We start from the raw sequence: 15234 nt of genomic DNA, 5'->3' as shown, positions 1-15234 counted from the left end.
CATTCTGAGCAGGGCAGTGCAGGAACAGACTTGGGGTGGGTGGGAGGTAGGAAGGAGGTGAGCGTGAGCAGTTGTGTGAGATAACCCCCTTTTCCAATTAGGTAGTTCCCCCAAAGTATCCCCTCATAATTACCCCGGCTCGGTCCTCAAAGGGTTAAACCATAGCGGATTTCGAGAACAGCCCCCAGCCCAACACCCACACCCACGACCCCCAGCCACCCCCCCTCCCTTCAATTTTTCCCATGAGGACCCCCCACCCCGCAGCCCACCCACCCGAGCGCACAGCTCCTCACCTGGACTGCGCGGCCGACAGAGGCCTCCCGGGGGGATCGCGGGCGTGGGTGCGAGCCCCGCACGTGTCCGCCGCGGCGCAGAGCAGGTAAGCGGCTCGGAGGAAGGAGTTGGAAGCGCTCTGCAGCGAGGGGGTGGGCACAGCGGCGGCGCGGAGGGCGGAGGGACGGCGGAGGGCGCCGCCCGCGCCGCTCGCTGGGGGCGGTCGGGGCCCGCGGGGCTCCGGCCGAGCTGGGGGCCCGAGGCTGGGAAGTTGCAGGGGTGTGGGCGGGGGGCCCCGGGAGGCCAACTCGGCCAGAGACCCTCCCGGCGATGGGGCCGGGGGCTCGCCGAGCCGCCGCTATCAAGTGTGCAAATTAAAGCCTTCCGGACCGAGAGGAGGCGGCCGAGCCCTGGCTGAGCTCCGAGCTGCTCGGCTCCCCAGCCCTGCGCCGGAGAGTGGGGGGCGAGACGAGGGGTAGTTGGGGGGGCGCAGTTAAATGAAAATTTCCGGCTTTTACTGCAACTGGATGCGGGGGGCGGGGAGGGGGGGGATCTTGAAAAACTCCAAGAAGGAGCTTGATGGAGAAAGGCAAGACAGTGATCGGGAATCGGAGGAGTTTCCAACCCTAGGGTCTCCTCGGAGTTGGGGTTTTGACAGAGCGAGGTGGGGTGTCGGCGAGCTGTGATGGGCTGGGCTGGGACAAAACACAAAACCAGCAGCAATAATTCCGAGCGGCCAGCGGGACTGGTGATACACCAACACTTTCCAAGAAACTGAAAAAAATTAGACCAAAAAAATAATTCTCGATTAAAAAAAAAAAAAAGCTTGGCAGGACGCCTTGTAGAAAAGAAAATACTAATCTGTCCAAGCACTTTTCACTTTCAGCATGAGCTACTTTTGTTTTGTTTTCCTTCACTTCCTTTCGGCCTCACAAAGCCCTATCTTTTTCTTTTGGACAGAGGATATGATTTGGAAATTGTCAGGCACTCCTGTGGTTAACGATCTACTTGAAGGGGCTGGCCGCTTCACAATTATTAACTGGTTAGCAACTGCTGAGGACTCACTAAGGTATTTCTGGGGAACTAAAAACACAAAAATTTGGTGTAAAAAAACAGGACTGAGTGACACACTCATAGAAACAATGAGGAGAGAATGTGATTTGATGGGTGCTCATTTTAAATGCACTATTGGAATTTTGAAATTTCAAACCTTGTGAAAGTGTGTGCTTTACCTGCTGAGAAAATTTGAATAAAATATTGCAGGTAGCATGACATTTTGCAAAAAAAATTCTCTATAATGATTTAAAACAAACCTTAAGATAGCTCTTTTGATGAAAAATTCAGTAGTCTCTGAAATCTATCTGTAGAAATCTTACAAAATTTGTTTCTTTAAACCATTTCAAATTGCAGTCAACCTAAAAAATTTTAAATTAATTTCAGTACTCTGTGGAATAATCAAAACCCGGAAAAATTCTGTTGTATTTGGAAATATCTCTAAAATATTTTAACTTTTGAATTAAACCATGTTGTTAATTTCTCAGTAGATCAAAAATTTTTAAAGTTCTGTACTTGAGGATAAAGTGACATGTTAAGTAAATAAAAAATGTTAAATTTCCATAAGCTAAAATTTTTCTATACCTTATAATTTTTCTTAAATAATAAAAGTGAATAATTATGTTTTTTCATGTTTAAAATAATTCATGGAATATATTTTGTTTGTAGGAGCATGCTTTCCAAAATAAAATTCAATTTCTGAATAAAATTTCTATCTAAATTTATTCATAATTTTATAAACTTATAGACTTAAAAAACCAAGTTGCTACTTTGTATTTATACGAAATATTGACTTATTACAAATCACTAATTATACATTAAATCAGAAGCAGACATGGGAGTCCTCCATTTAACAGCTAGCTGCTCACACTTATCAATGGTTCTTAAAATAAGATTTATTTTCTGATAATGAACACATTGATGTAATTCAGAAATAACTGTCAATAGTCACAGAAGCCAGAAAACGATTGCAAGAATTTTTTTAAATAAATAATTTGTTTAAAATTAATTAGCTCTAAATATCTTTAAAATTAACAGAAAAATGTCTTTTCTAGATTGGCTTGCAATTTTAATTGCTGTATTTGACAGCAACCACAGTTGAATTACATCTTGTGTGATTTAGGTTACTACATCACTTGGACAATGTGAAAAATAATCAAAGATTATTTAATTATGTATGTTAACTGTCATTTGCTTTCTCTGATATGGTAATTTGTTACTCACTTTCCCTGGTTATGATTCACATTAAATTCCAATTCGTTAAAACCTAAGATCACGAAATTTTACAATGTATTGCACAAAATTAGTAAATATCAGATTGTTTTTGTTTAGAAATAACTTTTCTGTGGGCAACAAGTTTTAACACAGTTTGTGCAAAGTTTATAAATTGCAAACTAAATTTTGAGTCCTTTGTTTAGGAATCTCCTATGAGTGAATAGATAACATTAATAAATAATGATTTCCACTAGTATTTCATTCCATATGTAAAATATTCTAAAGTTGCAAGTTATCTTACAAGGTTTCTAAGACTTAAAATCCATGGATTTTTCTCCAAATATGATGCTGTATCTTACACTGAGAGTTACATAATAAACGTATATTATATGAGAACAATTTATATCAAATATAAGAAAATTTTTGTTCTCACTGAAAGTAAAATTCTTAGTTCTAGTCTATAATTTAGAATTTTGCTTAAGAAATGAATAACTTATTTTAAATTATAAGTTTGTAATTTAAGTCTAATTCTAAATGATCTCCAACTTATATTGGATTATTATATTTATAAAATACGTTTTCCCAGAATTCAAATTTGATTTTGCTATAATCTACTACATCTTAATTTTTGTTGAAACTTCATGCTAATATATGCTTTTATCCTATAAAGATCTGCTTGTTGTTTTGATAAAAATATTTTCTGGTTTATAACTTAGAAATTAGCTATCCTTATTTTTAACCTGATGTGTACATATAAATATGTGAGTGTGTATATATGTATATAAATATAAGTATGTATCTTATTTGAGTAATAACTATGAAAAACTTTAGTCTTAATAGAAATAATACAATGTAATGCATTTTATTATGTATTTTTTCTTCCAGACATTTTTAAGACTTTTTTCAGTGTTTTCTTAAAGTATAATTTTTAAAATTTGCCAAATATTCTTGAAAAATTAGTTGTACTTTGAGCTTTTTCAATTGTAAAATTCTGAATTTTAAATGATTTTTAAAATTCACTCTTCAATCCTTCAATCAACTGAATCTTATAAATTAATTTAATCTTTTAAATCAACTACTTTTCATCAGTTTGTAAGTGATGGCTTTCCCCTCTTTTTACTGTTGTGTATGATTTGATGCATTGCAATTGAGCAATAAACTTAAAATTTTTTATGTTTGCTGTAAGAAGAAAAACATATGAGGTCTTAACCTACAAATATTTAAGGACCAAAAAAGCCAGACATTATTGTATTTTTAAACATTCCATTTTCATGGATTCTACTATTCTAATTATTCCAAGTGAGATTTTAGTACCATATTCATATTTATATTATCAACATCCTCTTTTCTCTCACCCCATTTTTTTCTTTCTCATGTATTTTGTGTGTTAATATCTGTATGTTTTTGGCTTGCTGTTGTGACATGTTCCAAACCTGTTCTTTAGATCCTTTTACCATTTATATTAGAATTTTGAGTAATCAGAAAATCAACCACAAGACAATACTTATAAAAGATGGAGATGATCACATGGAAATACCTGTAGTTCCTTTCTCTTGAGAATGTCTTTTGATTTTCACTATGTTCTGGTGCTTCTTTTCTAAAATAATACTTACATCTCAAATATACACATGCCCTGACAATTATGTAGCTATACATGTTTTTGGTTGAAATAAAAGTTATGTGCATGTTTTGATAATCCATTCAGATGAAGTAATAAAGGTATAAATAGAGTGGGACTGGATGATGATAAAGTGGGATCTGGGAGATAAGAGAAAGGGCAAAGAAAGGTTCCTGGGAGCCTTTGAATGGCCTTTATAGCAAGGTCAAGTGAAGAAAGCACTTGCTAATATCCCGGGGACAAGAGATATAAACTGAGTGCTCTATGGCTTGTTTAGGCAATCTGATTCTTTCGAAGTGAATGGCACATCTATGTCTTGTCATTATGCCATGGCATCAATCTAACAGTGCATGTGTCAATAGCCATGTAGCTATTTCATCTTGTCTCGCAATGGTATTTTTCTTGTAAATAATATAAAACTAAAATATTTAGAGTGGAGTTGGGGGGAGTCCAAAGTAGCATGGCTCTGTGAAGCAAATATTTGATCACAAACTGAAAAAAAGATCCAACTTTAAACCCAACGATAAATGTATTCAAAATTGCTTAATTTGATATTCCCAATGACTTGTAGAGAATTGCTAAGTATTTGAGTCTAACAACTATTTGATAATTGTAAAATTGACTTTGTATCCTTTAGTCTCTCTTCTTTGGGACTAGTTTTTTAAAATTTCCTTCAGTGGGATATATTAGAATACCTTTAAATATAATCCCAGCAAAGTTTAGGATCAATGTGCCGGTTTAGCTCTTTCCTCCACATTTTATCCTTTCAAAGCCCGTCCTTATCCTTTCAAAGTTTAAGGATCAGTGTGCTAGTTTAGCCCTTTTTTCCCCCCTCAATCTTATCCTTTCAAAGTCCTATTGCTCTTTAGAACTTATGAGATTTCTGCAGCTGACAAATTCCTTTTCTCATACTCCATGAGACCATCTAACTTTTATCTTCCTAATATCTTAATAAGACTCAGCTATCCATCAACCTGAGCTCCACCAGAATATCCAGCATGCCTGGTTGTGTTTCAGGACTGGGCTACGGCATTGGACTAGGTAGCTGATCAATAATGATACCTAGGATTCTTTCCTCTCTCCTTCAGTCTGCAGGCATGGAGTAAACTGCAATGGTGACATAACTAGAATCATATTCTAAGTTAAGGACAATGTTCCATCTTGCTTTGAAAGAGAGAACTGGTCTTCTGGCCACTTTATATATATGTGTGTGCATATATATATATATATGTTGTATTCTTTGATGTTACAGATATTTATCATTTAAAACATCTTCATCTGAAAGAATATATGTTTAGATAAATTTCTTAATTTGTCCCCAAAAATTCCTAAACTCTGATCTATTATTGGGGCCAGAGAGTACAGCAGGTAAGGTTCTTGTCTTATATCAGGGACCCTATGCCCTCCCAACTGTAGCACTATCATCCCCTTGTTCGTCGATTTGCTCGAGCAGGCACCAGTTACGTCTCCATTGTGAAACTTGTTACTGTTTTTTGGCATATCAAATATGCCATGGGTAGCTTGCCAGGCTCTGCTGTGTGGGCGAGATATTCTCGGTAGCTTGCCAGGCTCTCCAAGAGGGACGGAGGAATTAAACCCAGGACAGCCGCATGCAAGGCAAACACCCTACTCACTGTGCTATCGCTCCAGCCCGTCCCCCCCAAAAAAATTGAAAAAATTAAAATTAAAATATTATCTGTAAAAAAAATTGTTTGGATAAGTGACCAGAGAGATAGTACAGAGATTAAGACACTTGCTTTGTACAAAGCTGGCCCAATTTGATCCCTGACACCATCTGTAGTCTCAAACACTGTTTAAAGTGACATCTGAGTACAGAAACAGGAGTAAGATTTGTGCACTGCTGCCAGGTATGGCCCCAATCTCCCCCAACTACATATTGGATAATTTTCCAATATTTCCAAGAATGTTTGGATAATTTTCTTTGGAAAATTCCAATTAAGTGTGTTTTGTTTAAAGAGAGCAGATGCTGAACTCTGGGGTAAATAACCAATATAATAATAATCCCAGAACCTGGAAATTCTGCTGGCTTTATTTGTCCAAATCCTTTATATCTACATGAATATATCTAAGGAGATAACCGTTATTAATTTCAAAATTTGGAGACTTATACTTTATTACTAGTTGTTGCTTCCTAGTCATTTAGCCTTTGTGACTTTTGAGTGTTTATGCCTGTTTAATGGGGTTACTAATCACAGAGGAAGACAAATGAAAATAGTTCAGAAAAAGGCAGCAAAGAATGTTTCCCTTGCAAGAGAAGCAATGCAAGTATAATGGAGGTTACCGAAATTTATCCTGAAGTTGTCACAATATGCCTGTGTGACATTGACAATGCTTTTACAACTCTGGGTCTTAAAGTCCTTAGTGGTAAATGAGATGATAAGACTGGATGATTTGGGGGCTGGAATGATAGCACATTAGGTAGGGCATTTGCCTAGCACACAGCTGAACTGGGTTCAATTCCCAGCATCCTATATGGTCCCCTGAGCACCGCCGGGAGTAATTCCTAAGTGCAGAGCTAGGAGTTCCCCTGTGCATCGCTGGGTGTGACTCAAAAAGCCAAAAAAAAAAAAAGACTGGATAATTTGTGTAAATGCTGTAACTTGAAAGTATTACAGTCCAGTCCTGCATACAATATTTGTGCCATTATCAAACACTGTTTTATAAGCCGCCTAACAGCGGCATCAGAGAAGGAGACTTAGACCTCAGACAACACCAAATGAGAGAGGGGTCATGATTTCAAATGCAAATTATATTGGGTTCTTTCTAATACACCCTCTGGTTTTTCAGTGCTAAATAGAAATGAAAATGTCTAGAAAAACAATGAAAACCCACTAATGTTTTCATCAGAAAAACACCAGGGAGAAAGAAGGGAAGTTTTTTGTTTTTGTTTTTAATCATTTGGCTAAAAGTAAGTGTGACTAATTAGTCAATCATGTTGCTAAGATATGCTAAATAAATTGGTACACATAGAACAAGGATACTCAAGAAATCTTGGGTAAATGCAGAAATTCTTCAAGTGTATCAAGAAGCATAACTATGGAAGACAAGGTATCTGTAACCCACTCCTGTGAGGCATTGAAAGTGAGTGGGGTGTGGGCGGGTATATAGGGTGGGGGGGATATCAATGGCAGATGCTCTGAGTCAGAGGGGCTCCAGAAATATCATAAATCCAGGAAGCTGCTGATCCAAAGTCCTTATGAAATTTTGTGAAGTACAGACTGTTGTCTCCTTGTTCTTATTTTCTACCACAAAAGCCCATGTGTATGGTCTTAAGGTCCTACCTATATGTGCAAGAAAAGAATGTGTTGAGGTGTATGGACCCAGAGAGTTGTGAATTAGAGGTCTGGCTTCTCTGTGTGACTTGGATTGGGTTCTTCAACATTCACATCCTTACTCTTATTCACATCCTTACTCTTCATCCTAATAAAAGAGTAAGAAAGTAAGTCACATTTCTGACTCTTTTATTAGGAACAACTAACACTTTTATCATTTTTTAACATGAGTAAAATAGCCATCCTTTGCAAGGTTGAGCAACCTTAGAAATAGAGTACCCGCCAAATTATCCTGAGCCTCAACAAAATCACGACTAGCTCTGGGGGTGTGAGAAATGGAGAGGGTGGGTTGTCTCATCTTCAACCTCTTTCTTGTCCAGAACTACCTTAGCTCAGGTACTTCCTGTTATTCTCACTCTTTATCTACCACGTGGCTCTGTGCTTCCTTTTCTTTTCTTTACTGCTTTGGTATGGCCTACAGTCACTGTTATTTCCCTTGAATCTAAAATCCACGGTTACTGATATATATCTTCAAAACCTTTCACTCTGCTGCCCACACCTTAGTCCCTCACCCACAGGCCGCAGTTCCTACTTTTCTTGTGTGATATCACCCTGTTTGTCATCATTTCAATATCTTAACTTAGAAGTTTACTTGTGTTTTATATTCACACTCTCTAATTAGATATACTCAAAAAGTGCTGCCAACTCTCTTTCTCAACTTCCCAAAGTTCCATGGCCTCCTGTCCTTTGATACTCAATTCCTTGTCAACTACTCTTACAGTTTTCTTGCGTTTGTTCATGGGCTATTAAATACCTGAACCACACAGCTCCTGTTTGTTCACTACGGACTCCTACTGAAGTTCCCCATGAGAGAAGAACTCATTCAAGGCAGGGGCAGCTTTTTTCTTCAACTCTAAACCTGGCCAAGAATCAGAGAACAAAAAAGCATTGGTTGACTGTAAGAAATGGCATTCTAAGAAACACAGGTACTGTTAGATAATTTTCCATCTGAGAAGTGACCTGATATTTTTCTGAGGCACACCTTGCTCACCTACTTCCTCTCTGTCTAAGATTCTGTGCTCTGTCCTTTAGGATGAACTCTTAGGGAGATAGGAAAGCATTCCATTTCCATTGTCCAATGCACATGTCTCCACTTTTTTAAAAGCATCTCCACACCTCCCCAAACAGGAACATGCATAATAAAATTTCTTAAAGCTGAGTAGTCTGATGAGTCCACTTACCTGGGTCTGTGCTTGGTTAGGAAGAGCCAATTAATTCAGACAATCTGATTATCAGGCAACACAAAACAGAAGATTTCTGAGCAGGGAAAGAGCCTCTTAGAATAGCAACAGGCCAAAAGCCTCATGCAAGGAAGAGGACTTAGGTAGTAGCAGGCCCAAGATGCCAAAGTCAAGAAGGAGCCAACTTACAAGTCCCTATAAATAATTAAAAAACACACAAACAAACAAAAAAACCACAGATGGGTGATAGTCTAGGAGGGGAGAAGTTTGTAAAAGAGGCATATAAGAGAGAATTCAGAAGAAATTCTTTTAAAGATATGATTAATAAAAAGTTAAGCTAAATAATGAGGAGAAGCCTGGACAGATAGAACAACAGGTAGAGTGCTTGCCTTGAATGCGGCTGACCTGGGTTTCATCCCTGGCTCCACATATGGTCCCCTAAGCACCATCTGGAGTTATTTCTGAGCACAGAGCCAGGGCTAATCCCTGAGTATTGCTGGGTGTGACTCAGAAACAGAGATCAAGAAAAAAAATCAAACAAAAAAGAATGGAAAAAGTTAACAGATCTACATCCTGTCAGAATAGATCTAAATAGTTGCTATACATGAAACTATTTAAGCCTCCTAGTTATTTCCATTTTGCAGAAAATGAAGTTGAGGAACAGAAACAAATTTTTAAACAGGCTTGATATCAGAGATATTCACTTAATAGTAATCACTGTATCACTTGTCATCCTGTTGCTCATTAGTTTGCTTGAGTAGGCAACAGTAACATCTCCATTTGTCCCTGTTGCGTGCTAGTGTAGCCCAATGGCATCTGCTCACTCCAGGAACATGAAGAGCCTCAAACCGTTCATTCAGGGTTTTGACAAAGAAGTCTGACCATCTCGTAGGTGGGAGGCCACGCGATCTTTTCACATCCTATGGAATCCAGTCAGTAATGTCTCTAGTCCAGTGGTCGTCTCTAAATCGCATTACGTGTCCGGCCCATCTGATTTTTGATGCCTTAGCAAATGAGTCAGCATCCCTCATCCTCGATCATTGATGGAGATTGGAACCCCAGATTCCTTTTCTCACTTGAGTGAAACATGATCAATTCCTCTTTGGGATACCCTAATAGCGTTCTCATCCTGTTTTCATAGGGCCCAGGTCTCTGAGGCATATGTTAGTGCAGGAAGAATGGTGGCATCAAAAAGATGTGTCCGGAGCCAGAGGTTCTTCGTCCTCTTAAAATTTCTTCGAGGCTCTTGAAGGCCTTCCACACTGCATTGTTCCTCCTGCGCAGTTCTGCTGCCAAGTCTTTTCTCATGTTGAGTTCTCGACCCAGGTACACATAGCTGGTGTATTCGGAGATGTTCGTTCCGTTGAGAGCAAATGGAACATCAGGAACTAGTTTGTTTCTCATGAACATTGTCTTCATGAGATTCAGCTGCAGTCCAACCTTTCCACACTCACAGTCGTCGAAGTTGGCCAGCATTCATGTCACTTGGCTAATGTTTGGTGTTATTAGAATGATGTCATCAGCGAAGTGGAGATGGTGTGGTTCCTGACCGTCTGTCTTCACTCCCGTTCCTTCCCATTCCAATTGTAGCATGACATTCTTGAGGGTGGCACTGAAGAGTTTCGGTGAAATGGTGTCGTCCTGCTGAACCCTTCTCTTTCTGTTGATCACTTCCTTGTAGATTGATGAGATCCTGGTGGTGAATCCATAATACAGCTCGAGGAGGATTCTGATGTACTGAGTTTGAACGCCCTTCGAACTCAGGCTAGGGCTTCGATGACCACTTCAGTCTCAACAGAATCAAAGGCCTTCTTTAAATCGATGATTGTTAGGCAGAGCAGCATCTTGAATTCTCTCGAAACCTCAATGAGTTTGGTCACCATGTGGATCATGGCCAATTGAGGAGCTTATATGGTGTCAGAGGTAGTTTGTGGGCATGACTGCCAGGCTCTAGGAAGAATAGGGCAATGGGAGGGAGGTCATGTGGGGACTAACCTGCCCTCCTCCAGGGTGCTCCGGATATGAGGTTCAGCCTATCATAGGGTTTAGAGTTATCTCTAGATTTGCCTTCCTGATGGAATGCATGGCAGACATTTCAGGTATGGGTATTCACATCACCTTCAAAGGATGTCTATTACTTTCTCTGCTCTCTAAGATTATTCTTTCTAGTATTGTCATTGATGCAGTCAGTGGCAGATTTTTCTTAATTATTAGGCTTTGTTAATCTCTAATGCTGAATTTAATTCTTTCTTAAAGTTCTCTCCTCTCTTAGCTCTCTCTTTTTTTTTTTTTTTTTTTTTTGCTTTTTTTTTTGGGTCACACCTGGAGATGCACAGGGGTTACTCCTGGCTCTGCACTCAAGAATTATCCTTGGCTGTGCTCAGGGGACCATATGGGATGCTGGGATTTGAACCCGGGTCGGCCGCGTGCAAGGCAAATGCCCTACCCGCTGTGCTATCTCTCCAGCCCCTTTTTTTTTTTTTTTTTTTTTTTTTTTTTTGCTTTTTGGGTCACACCCGGTGGTGCACAAAGGTTACTCCCAGCTCTACTACACTCAGGAATTACTCCTGGCAGTGCTGGAGGACCATATGGGATGCTGGGAATCGAATCTGGGTCAGCCGCGTGCAAGGCAAACACCCTACCCACTGTGCTATCACTCCAGCCCCATCTTAGCTCTCTTTTTTGATCCCATGTACTTTGGTCTTGTATTGCCAATTTTCTTCCTGCCTGATATCTGAAGGTACTTCCAGAACGTAAAATCACCATTAGAACTTTTCTTCTGAAAGTTCATTTACCCAATTAAATGATCAGAACTCCCTCTGTGGTGTTCACTTACAAATTTCCAGGGGCCAAATAGATAGTACAGGGCTTAAGACAATTGCCTTGCACACAGCTGACCCCTGTCCCATTCCCAACACCATATACTGCCCCTGGAGCACCACCAGTAGTGATCCCTGAGCACAGAGCCAGGAGTAAGTCAGCACAGATCCAGGAGTAAGCCCTGAACACCACTGAATGTAACTTCCAAAACAAAAGTGAATTTTTATCATCCTGTGGAGTTCAGTGTCAGAATCTTGGACCACAGTTCTATATGTCTCACTTTCATTTCCCTATAGGTATCATATTTTTCACACCTATTGAGATCAAATATTTCAAAATATAGGCACTTCTCATTATGGTAGTCTTCACCTTTGACTTCTTTGTTCAATAGTAAGTCAGTCATAGAGTGTACCATAGTTCCAACATTAGAAGTCTCCCTGGGAAATGCTTTGCCAAATCCTTCCCTGTTCCCTTTTTCACCTTGACCAGGTACTAGAGGCTGATATGTCTACTAAGTTTACCTTTACTCCTTACTGTCCTCTCCTCAACCTCTGAAAATCTTCTAACACTGAAGCTGAACAAGCCCGACCCTAAAATTTTTATCTAGATCCACCTAACTTTACCCTGCTCCTGAGCATGTGTTTGCCAAATAGTAGCTTTCTAGGGCCAGAGCAATAGTATAGCAGGTAGGCATTTGCCTTGCACGCTCCACATTGGTCCCTTAGCCTACCAGGAGTGAGCCTTGATCACAGAGTCAGGAGAAAACCCTGAGGACCACTAGGCAGGGCAAAAAATATTAGTAAATTTCTTGTATAGCCCCTTGCTTCTATGTACCATTATTTTATCTCCCTAGTTAGTTCTGCTTTCTGGAATATTATTTTATACCATATATGCCCCTGCTTTTTATTTCACTGAAAACAGAAGAATTCATGGACCATTACTATGGCATTTCTATTGCTTACCTACTTAAAAAGGTTTTATCGTTCTCTCCCTTGTTTCTTATATTTCTCCCTCATAATCATTCCTATTCACTCTTCTTGTTATTTTGCCTCTTCTTATCCACTAAGTTAGTGTGTATCTTAGTTCTAGCTGTATGACAAAAATACAATAGATTGGATGTCTTAAATAACGAATATTTATTTCCAAAGTTTTATAGGCTGAGATAGGGGTACCATTAGGATTCTTGGTGGTGAAAACCCTCTTCCTCATTGTATCCTCACATGATGGGGGATCCAGCTCAATCCTCACGTGGAGAGAATTATCTCATGTACCTTCTAATCAAGGCACCAATCTCTCTATCAAGACCTGGTTACCTCTCCAACAGCCATCCCCAAATGCCATCACACTGGGGATTAGGGTTTCAACATATGAACTTAGGACGAACACTAATATGCTGTCCATTATGAAATGTCTGGATGTTTGGTCATATTTAATTTCTCTTTTCATTCTCACACTCTGGCTTACTTCATCTAATGCCACATCTTTGTTTAGCATACTGACACTTCAAAATTTATATCTCTTTTCATATTTTCTCTTTGAATTCCAAACATACATAATTACATATAAAATTTGCATAATGCTTAATAGATGTCTCAAACTTAACACATCCAAATGGAACTCTTCATTTTTTATCAAATCTGTCTCTTCCACCAACAGTATAGACAGAGCCGGGAGGATCACTCCACGTTTGGAAGCCTGCCTCATGTGCTAGGAGAGAAGGCAGTGGGGATGGAGAAGGAACCAGTAAGTCAATGATGGTTGGAGGGATCATTTGGGATAGGAGATGTGTGCTGAAAGTAGACTAAGGACCAAACATGATGGCCTCTCATTATCTGTATTGCGAATCATGATGCCCAAAAGTAGGGAGAGAGAGTAAGAAGGAAGGTGCCTGCTAGAGAGGCAGGGTGTGGGATGGGATGGCAGTGGCGGGAGGGATACTGGGGACATTGGTAGTGGAAAATAAGCAGTGGTGGAGGGATGGGTGTTCCATCATTGTATGACTGAAACTCAATCATGAAAGCTTTGTAACTATCTCACGGTTATTCAATAAAAAAAATATGTCTCTTCCATAGTTTTGTCCATCATAATTTTTTTTCTTAAACAGCCCTTTCCATGTTTCTTAGTCCAAAATTCAGCACCAAGTTTAATACCTGTCATTTTCCTTTTTTAAAATACCCTATATAAATTAGCAAACCCTGCCATACCTTCATACTCAACCATTAGACATAACTTCATCTGTCACTGGGTCCATTTTAGTAGCCTCCCTTCTTCTATTTTTGCTCCTCAGCCTTCTCCACACAGCAAAGGATATCCATTTAAAATGAAAGTGAGATCATGTCATTCCTGTGCAGTGTTAAAAACCATCTGATATGATCCCATTTCTTTCAATATAAAACTAAATGCCTTTCTTGGTTTTATGGAATCTTGTCTTTATGGAGTTTTGTCTCTAGGGAGTCTCTTCATTGCTACCATCGCTCTGCTTCTTATCATTGGCCTTCTTGCTTTCTCTGCTACAGATATCCTGGATTCTTGCTGTTCTTCAGTCTTCATGCCCATGAGTCTTCTCAGTGCTTTGAATTTACTGTTCCTTCTGGCAGCTAGGCTCTTTACTCAAACTTCCACATGGCTGGCTTCTGTCCTCACTTCCTTTGGGTTTTACTCAAATGTCATCAGAGGCACATTTTCTGACAACCTTAAATGTAATGTGATAACAAAGTTTCTACCATAAGGTTTCTTTCCATCTTTCTTTCTTAGCACTTATCACCGTCTGACACATTACAGGTTTGTTTGCTTATTTGTTTGGTGTCGATTTCTATCCCAATTTCAGAAATGTAAGTGGCAGGAGAGCTGGAATTTTGTTTTATATTCTTTTGGAAAATATAAATATATTCTTTTTTATATTCTTTTGGAGAATTCTTTTTGGGAGAGGGGGCACCCGCTGGTGATCAAGGCTTACTCCTGGCTCTGTGATCAAGGATCAATCCCGGGGGCTCGGGAGGCCATATGGGATGCCGGGGATCAAATTTGGGTCATGTACAAGGCAAGCATCCTACCCACTGTGCTATCTCTCCAGCCCCTATTTTCATATTTTTGTATTACTGAAACAGTTACCTGAAATGTAGTAGGCACTAAATAAGTATTTGTTCAATGAATGCTCTGCCTATAGCTTGCCAACCCTTTGACTGGGTTATAGTTATTAATTAGGAATTGCTATCTACATTATATACCTAAGGGCATATCTAAATTTGTTGGGGGTTTCTGGTTGTTTTAGGGACAAAAACAGTGCCCTGAGCAGTGCATCAGGGACCATGTGGTGTGCTGGATCAAACCCCAGACTTCTGCAGGCAAAGTATGTGCTCCAATCCTTTGGGTTATCTCCCTAGCCCAGATTTAGACATTTTAGATATATCACGTCTAACCAATATTCTGTTACAGTGATTTAACTGAGATTGTTCATAAAGGCATTAATTAAGTATAATGCAATTCATACACCCTAGATAACACTATATGAAGCAAGTGATGCCATAAAATCAGTAAAAATCATCTTCCTTCACTGGAATATGTGTGAAATGTATGTTTCTTTCAAAATTATTTCTCTTTTCATATGAAAAATGGATATAGTTTTGGAAGCCAGAAGTGGTTATATTCATGACTCATTCCATCAAATCTTTTCTGCCATCTTATTTCCTGCCTGATCAGAGCCAGACAGGGAAGTGTAAGG

At 39.3% G+C, this 15234-nt stretch overlaps 1 long non-coding RNA gene across 1 annotated transcript in view; it reads left to right on the top strand.

The window, feature by feature from the left end:
• The first annotated feature begins 258 nt into the window (after window positions 1-258).
• Window positions 259-15234, top strand: part of LOC129405611 (uncharacterized) — a 73395-nt gene continuing 58419 nt past the window's right edge. The window contains exons 1-2 of the long non-coding RNA XR_008630684.1: window positions 259-379; window positions 1234-1342. This is a non-coding gene — a long non-coding RNA (uncharacterized LOC129405611). The remainder of the gene's footprint in view (window positions 380-1233; window positions 1343-15234) is intronic.

This window comes from Sorex araneus, chromosome 1 (assembly GCF_027595985.1).
Source record: "Sorex araneus isolate mSorAra2 chromosome 1, mSorAra2.pri, whole genome shotgun sequence".
Classification (NCBI taxonomy): Eukaryota; Metazoa; Chordata; class Mammalia; order Eulipotyphla; family Soricidae; genus Sorex; species Sorex araneus.
This window is presented reverse-complemented; position numbering and strand designations above follow the sequence as displayed.